This window comes from Vigna umbellata, chromosome 2 (assembly GCF_029865625.1).
Source record: "Vigna umbellata cultivar VRB3 chromosome 2, Vumbellata_1.0, whole genome shotgun sequence".
Classification (NCBI taxonomy): domain Eukaryota; kingdom Viridiplantae; phylum Streptophyta; class Magnoliopsida; order Fabales; family Fabaceae; genus Vigna; species Vigna umbellata.
Window position 1 is genome coordinate 26,383,114 of NC_142166.1, and position 6,150 is coordinate 26,389,263.

The window sequence follows — 6,150 nt, forward strand, 5'->3', positions numbered from 1 at the left end:
CGTTGACCATTCACCACCCAACTTCTCTGTGGATCATTAGCAGCTGGATTAAATATTTCAATTGCTCCATGCGGATGCACTTCTTTTATCACAAATGGTCCTGACCATTTTGACTTCAGCTTCCCAGGAAATATCTTCAATCTTGAATTGAACAATAGTACCTGTTGTCCTGGATTGAAAACTCTATTCACCAACTTCCTGTCATGATAAAATTTAATTTTGTCTTTGTAAGCCTTGGATGAATCATATGCATGTAATCGCATTTCTTCAAGCTCCAAAATCTGCCGTCTGCGTGTGCATTGAGTTTCATAAGGATCAAAATTCAAGAATTTCAAAGCCCATAATGCTCTATGCTCCAATTCTACTGGCAAATGGCATGCTTTCCCATAGACTAATTGAAATGGTGATAATCCCATAGACGTCTTCATTGCTGTTCTATAAGCCCAAAGAGCATCATCCAATTTGAGAGACCAATCCTTTCTTGATGAAGTCACTGTTTTTTCCAGGATCCTTTTTATCTCCCTATTAGACACCTCAGCTTGTCCATTGGTTTGTGGATGATAAGGTGCAGCTACCTTATGTTTTACTCCATAGTGTTTGAGTACTTTCTCTAGCTGATAATTACAAAAATGAGATCCTCCATCACTGATCAACACTCTTGGAGTGCCGAAACGTGAGAATATCTGCCTCTTCAAGAATTTAATTACCGTGCTAGCATCATTTTTAGGACAAGCTAATGCTTCCACCCATTTACTCACATAATCTACTGCTACCAGAATATATTCATTGTTGAAAGATGGAGGGAAGGGTCCAACAAAATCAATACCCCAACAATCAAAAACCTCACAATCAAAAACCTCAACCTCTAAAATACCTTGTAAAGGCATCTCATGACGTTTAGTGATTGTCCCTGCTCTTTGACATTTATCACAATTTCTAGCATGATTATGGGCATCTTTAAACAAAGTTGGCCAATAAAATCCTGATTGAAGGACTTTTGCTGCTGTTCTTTCTCCATTAAAATGTCCTCCATAAGGTGAATCATGACAATGCCAGAGAATTCCTTCTGCTTCTTCATTTGTAACACATCTCCTCAGAAGATTATTTGCTCCAATTTTGAACAAATAAGGATCATCCCAAACAAACTGCTTGGCATCATGCAAAAATTTCTTTCTTTGTTGCCAAGTTAAGTCTTCCGGCATGACCCTTGCAGCTTTGAAATTAGCCATATCAGCAAACCAGGGTCTCTGCTGAATATACATGAGTGATTCATCTGAAAAAGATTCCCAGATTTCAGACTCCTTGCTAGTGACCTCGTTGTTGACTAACCGTGACAAATGATCAGCAATTAAGTTCTCACTTCCTTTCTTATCACGGATGTCTACATCAAATTCTTGTAATAGTAATACCCATCTAATCAAATATTTGATAGCTGCATGATCTGTATAGACAGTTACCTTGGACCCAATAAGATAAGGTCTAAATTTCTCTAGAGCATACACAATAGCAAGAAATTCTTTCTCGGTTGTAACATAATTCAATTGAGCATCATTCAGAACCTTGCTAGCATAATAAATTGGATGAAACTTTTGTTCTTTCCGCTGGCCAAGGACAACTCCTATTGCATAATCACTTGCATCACACATTAATTCAAAATTTTGATTCCAATCTGGCGCTACAATTACTGGAGCTGACACTAACTTCTTCTTCGATGTGTCAAAAGCTTTCAGACAGTCTTCATTCATCACAAAAGGCGCATCCTTCATCAAAAGATTACTCAATGGTTTAGCAATTTTTGAGAAATCTTTGATGAATCTTCTATAAAACCCAGCATGACCAAGAAAACTTCTAATCCCCTTTACATTTGTTGGTGGAGGTAGTTTCTCAATGACTTCTACTTTAGCTTTGTCTACCTCAATTCCTTTAGCAGAAATTTTATGCCCCAATACAATTCCTTCAGTTACCATGAAATGACATTTCTCCCAATTAAGAACAAGATTTGTCTGAACACATCTTTTGAGGACAGTGTTCAAATTAGCCAAACATCTTTGGAAAGAATTTCCAAAAACTGAGAAATCATCCATGAATACTTCAATGCATTTTTCTAAGAGATCTGCAAAAATTGCCTGCATACACCTCTGAAACGTAGCTGGAGCATTACATAATCCAAAAGGCATCTTTCTATATGCAAAGATACCAAAAGGACAAGTAAAAGCCGTCTTCTCCTAGTCTTTTGGATCTACCACAATTTGATTGTATCCCGAATATCCATCTAGAAAACAATAGAAAGCCTGCCCTGATAACCTTTCTAACATCTGATCCATGAAAGGAAGAGGAAAATGATCTTTCCTAGTAGCTTTATTTAGCTTGCTGTAATCAATGCACATACGCCAGCCAGTAACTGTCCGAGTAGGAATAAGTTCATTCTTATCATTATAAATTACTGTCATCCCACCTTTCTTTGGAACCACCTGTACTGGACTCACCCATTCGCTGTCAGAGATTGGATAGATGATACCCGCTTCTAGTAGTTTTAACACTTCTTTTCTGACCACCTCCTTCATAACAGGATTTAACCTTCTCTGTGGTTGAGCACTTGATTTATAATCTTCTTCCATAAAAATTTTGTGCATGCAATAAGTTCTGCTAATACCTTTGAGATCTGATATTGACCACCCAATTGCTTCTTTGTTGGCTTTCAGAATTTCTATCAACTGCTCTTCTTCTTGTAGAGATAAAGAGTTATTGATGATGACTGGCTTTGTTCCATCTTCTTCTAGAAAAACATATTTCAGATGTGCTGGCAATCTTTTTAATTCTGGTGTCTGTGCTTTGACTGCTTCTTCCTTATCAATTATTTCGAATATTGGATCTTCCTCCGGACTCTTTTTCAATGTTTCCAAGTCCATCAGACATTCATCAATCAATTTCTCTTCTTCTTCATCTAAATCTTCACATGCATCAATGAGAGTTTTTTCTAATGGAGAAATATTTCGCACCATCCTTTCTTGCACCATACAAACTTCATCAAGTTCATCAAATTGAAAACATGCTTTGTCATCATTTGGATATGTCATGGCCTTGGATACGTCAAAAGTGACTTCTTCATCATCAACTCTCAATTTAAGCTTACCATTCTCTACATCAATCAAAACTCTAGCAGTCTTCATAAAAGGTCTCCCAAGAATAAGAGGAACATCACTATTCCCTTCCATCTCCATCACAATAAAATCCACTGGGAATACAAATTTGTCAACCTTCACTAGAACATCTTCAACAACTCCATATGGATATTTAAGAGACCTGTCCGCCAATTGAAGAGCCATTCTGGTTGGTTTAATTTCCAACCCCTGAATTGTTCTGCACATGGATAGCGGCATTAGATTAATGCTAGCTCCCAAATCAATCAATGCTCTTCCAACTTTCACATCTCCTATGGTGCATGGAATAGTGAAGCTTCTTGGATCTTTAAGTTTAGGAGGTAGTTTCTGTATGATTGCACTGCAATTACCCTGTACATTGATAATTTCCTTTTCAATGTACTTGTGTTTCTTTGTGAGGAGTTCCTTCAAAAACTTTGCATATGCTGGCATCTGTTGCAATGCTTCAGAGAATGGTATAGTGATCTCCAGCTTCTTAAACAACTCCATGAATCTTTCCAACTGCTTTTCTTTCTCCTTCCTTGAATAACTCTTTGGATAAGGAAGTGGCTTTTCATACTCTTTTTCTTTTTGTCTCTCCTCTCTCTCTTCTTCTTTTTTCTTTTTCTCTCTCTCAACTCTTTCTTTCCACTCACATGTTTCTTTTTCACTCTCACTCTCATTTTCTTTCTCTTTTCTTTCTTGTTTTCTCTCTTCTAACACTCTACCACTTCTGGTCACAACAGTTTTACACTCCTTTCTGAGATTATCATGTTTCATCTTGTCAACTATTCTCTTAACATAAACCTCCATATTTTTAAATGCAGCATCCACATTCTGACAATAAGACGCATTTGTCTTCAAGAATCTTTGGAAAGTCTCTTCAAGTTTTGTTGTTTTGTCAATTGGAGTAGATTGCATTTGCCATTTTTGTTGTTGCACTTGAACCATTGAGACCTGTTGTATTTCCTGTGTTATTTGAGAAAGCTTCATAATTACCTCTTCAAGCTGTTGAGATATAATTCTATTTTGAATAAGCAAAGCATCATTTGATTGTAACAACTCCTTCTAACTATGATATCCTCTTTCAATGTTGAATTCGTTGCCACTAGTAGCCATATTTTCAATAATTTCAGTTGCTTCCTCTGGAGTTTTCCATTTAATGTTTCCTCCTGCTGAGGCACGAAGCATCATCTTAGTTTGTGAACCAAGACCTCCAAGGAAAGTTAGGACTACTTCTTCTTCTTTGAAACCATGCATGGGCGTTTTTTGTAACAGGCTTTTATATCTGTCCCATGCATGCCCCAGTGATTCTTCCATGCCCTGCTTAAATGAAGAAATTTCTTGCTTGCCTTTTATCCTCTTAGATTGTGGAAAGTACTTGTTTAAAAACTTTGTCACCACTGCTTCCCACTTTGTGAAACTTCCTTCTGGGAAATAATTCAACCAAAGTTTAGCATTGCCTCCCAATGAGAAAGGAAACAAACTAAGTTTGATCGCTTCATCTGGCACCCCATTAATTTTGACTGTGTTGCAAATCTCATTGAAGGTAGTGAGGTGCTCATATGGGCTTTCATGAGATAACCCATGAATTGGTTGCTTTTTACCAGTTGGATCAGTGCTGGTTTGACCTCCATGTTAGCTGCATTGACTCTAGGTCTAGCTATACTGTTAAAGTGCTGAGGTCCAGCTATATTGGTGTAGTCAGCAAGAGTTCTTCTGATATTATTGTTCTCCATATTTTCTATGCTATGAACAGAACCTTGTGGTGATGGTTGTAACAGAGTTTCCGGAGGAGGGAAAAGTTCTCTAGATGTTCGAATTCTTCTCCTCCGTCTACTCTCGTCTAAACCTTCAAGCAGAGGTTCTGTTGTTTTCTTGCTCCTAGTTCGAATTGCCTCCTGCATACACAAGAACACAAAACCCTAGAATATTTGGTTAGCACAAAAAGATATAGGAGAAGATAAAAACAGAAAACAGAAAAATACAAAAATAAAATAAAATAAAATAAAATAAAATCTAATCTAATCAAATAAAATAAAATAAAATCAAATAAAAACCGAAAAATAAAAAAACAGAAAATAAAAACAGAAATTCAAAATTAAAGTCAAAGATAATCAATAATCACACAAATTAACCAGTTAAACCACGAGTCCCCGGCAACGGCGCCAAAAACTTGATGGACAAATTTATGATCATCAAAATATGATGTCACAAACCTGTTTTACAATCGGCAAGTATGACCGAATCGTTCAAGTAATAAACTTGGTAAGACCAAGTATCGTTCATTCCAAAGGACTCACGGCCTAGTTTAGTTGTGTGGTTTGTTGATTAGCTAAGACTTAAAGACGAAATATTTGGATTATACTATGCAAAAGATGAAAATAAACATGTATGCATGAGGTTTTGATCAATGGCAAAAGCAAAAGATAAACACTTTCAATGAAATATATGTATGCATATGTTGTTGGGGTCAATTTCATCTTATCCACTCTCATATATTTTAGGAATTCAACATTCAAATCATCATTGTTAACCCTAGGAAACCCTAAAGCTTATATATTATTCGTAAATTACAGAAAATTAGGTCCAAGCCCATAAAAGTGCCGCTCAGTGGTAAGTGCGTGAGTCGTTTCTTCCCCTCAGCGGCCATTTTGCCCCTCAGCGGACCTCCCGTGACTTCCTGAGTGTCGCTGAGCGGTAAACTGCCGTTGAGCGGTGACTTCGGCTTCTCCTTTTGCACTTTTTGATGTCTTTTCTGATTCCATCTCTCTCCTTCTTCACTTCTTTCACTAAATTCACCTTAAAACCTGCACAAAAACACTGAAATCAAGCATCAACCTGTCCAACTCTCTTATTTCTGAAAATATGAAGAAAAGCATGATTTCAAGCTAGTTTCTAAGTATAAAGGTTGCTTTGAGTATCAATTTTAAGCATGAAAATAATAGTTTTTCAACTGTTATCAAGGATTCACGGCCTAGTTAGTTATATGATTTGTTGATTATTTAAG